Source organism: Wasmannia auropunctata, unplaced genomic scaffold, assembly GCF_000956235.1.
Source record: "Wasmannia auropunctata unplaced genomic scaffold, wasmannia.A_1.0 LD334561.1, whole genome shotgun sequence".
In the NCBI taxonomy this organism is placed as follows: Eukaryota; Metazoa; Arthropoda; class Insecta; order Hymenoptera; family Formicidae; genus Wasmannia; species Wasmannia auropunctata.
In genome coordinates this window covers 32,240-34,377 of record NW_012028329.1, presented here as the reverse complement: position 1 = coordinate 34,377, position 2,138 = coordinate 32,240, and the positions used below count along the sequence as shown (strand labels likewise).

At 23.9% G+C, this 2,138-nt stretch overlaps 1 long non-coding RNA gene across 1 annotated transcript; it reads left to right on the top strand.

Moving 5' to 3' along the window:
- Positions 1-6: 6 nt before the first annotated feature.
- On the top strand, positions 7-1,039 carry LOC105458273. The gene is made up of 2 exons (XR_975521.1): positions 7-236; positions 761-1,039. It is a non-coding gene; the product is annotated as an uncharacterized LOC105458273 (long non-coding RNA).
- The last annotated feature ends 1,099 nt before the right edge of the window (positions 1,040-2,138 follow it).

The following is a 2,138-nucleotide window of genomic DNA, read 5'->3' as shown; positions in this document are numbered from 1 at the left end:
TTCAAGAATTTTATTTTTGTTGTAATTTCCAACGTTCTTTGAAAACATGACTGACAGCCGTAACAGCTCATTAATTACATATTTAATGGTCACACTTGTGTTAATATCAATTTTTATCACGATGGTGGTCACTGAATCCCGAATTATACGTCCACCACCACCAAGCTGTCCTCCTTGTCATATGTTTACTTACGGGAGGTGTCGCCGTATCTGGGGATGCAAGAGTGGAGTCTATGGTATAATTTATTTATCATATTCTTATAACAAATTCTTTGTAAAATTTCTCGTTTTTCTAATTATGATTTTTTCCGTTTTTGATATTGCGTAATATTCTCAATATAATTATATTTTTATATTATGGTATTGTTAAAAAATGTTTAGATTTATTTGTTCATTAATTATGAAATGCCAACTATCAAATTAATTAATTTCTCCAATGAATGATTAAATGATACATCACACAAAATAAATTCTCAAAACTTTGACAATTTTTAATTGTAATGTTTTATATTTAATAAAAAAGTTATGTATTATAATGTATTGCACATTAATTTTTAAATCTACTAAACTATTAAAAGTAGTATGTATTTGTGTAATATATGCAGATATATACCTACGTATAAGATTTATTCTTGTAAAACATTTTAATGTTATCTTAATTTCTATGACAAAATAATCATAAAATAACAAGAAATAAAGATATTTCTATAATAATAAGACAGTTATTTAATTATGATTAACATGAATTTTTGGCTTGCAGAGATGATCTAATGACAACAATTTGGTCACATCAGTAATATATCGGAAACAATGGATTACAAATCAATGTTGCAAATGTAAAAAAATTAATTACTACAAATATACGTATAATTTTTTAGTTTTAATTTTTGAATTCTACAATGCTTTACATATAAAATATAATATAAATATAAAAAGACAAGTATTCTAATGTCTTACTTCTTACTAAGTGCTGTATTTCCTATTGACATGGTGATATGTGACTGAATATTATGACAATAAAATATTACTATAAAACATATCAATATCCTCGCGTGTCGGCTCGCATTCCTATTACTTTGTCCTTTATGATTTATTCTAGGAAACCCAATTCTTTTCAATTTACATTTATTTTATGTTTCTTAAAATGTGTAGAAAACAGTCAACTTTTTAAAAAAATTGAATATTTTGATTTTTTATTTTCAATTTTAACTTTTCTCTGAAGCTGTTCGATTATTGAGTGCTAACCACTGATCTTTACATGAATTTCTAATTAATGTTGCAAAGCTGTAATGTAACCAATTAAACGTCATTTCGGAATGAAATTTATTTGACATGTTAATAGTTGCTAGACAAATTAATAATAATTTAACATTAATAGCGTGACATTTAGCGTGTGTGAAGGTTTAAAAGAACTTACCTTATCAGATAGCTTCAATTGAGTACGAAATTTTTGGAGTGGAAACATCAACAAGTCAGGTAATACATATCAAAGGTAGCATTATTTGTTGATGAAATAGATATATGCAAGATTTTTTTATGGCGCAAATTTTAATACTATAATTTCTGTGGCAGATTAATCATAAAATTTCTGGAAAGTAGAAATTTTTAAATAACATGATAGTCATTATCAATTATGTTAATATCAAATTTTGTAGCTCACAAAGGATCTGACAGTAAAATGCGATTTACATATAAAAAATAATAAATATAAATAAATATTATAAATGAACAGTTCTTGTAGAAATAATTTACTTTAAATACATAATTTTTGAATTTTGATTTCTAAAACTTATAACTTTATCAAATTAAATATAAAAAAATAATTCTTTAATTTAATATATGTATGTGTTTTTATCTTCAGAATTACAACACAATAAACATGAATAAAAAAAAATAATTTATCAATTATCCCGGAAATAGAGAATAAAAATACGTATATCTCATGTTTATTAAAAAAGATATAATGTTTTCGTTATAAAGATTTAAATTATTTCACAATACCATTAAGATTTCATAGTTTTTATTGTACATATGAATCACGGTTGTCACGTATTGTTACTTTTATCACGAATTTATTATTTTGTCAGGAATACATTTTAATAAAATGTATATGCATGTTTAGGTAAATATATATTAAG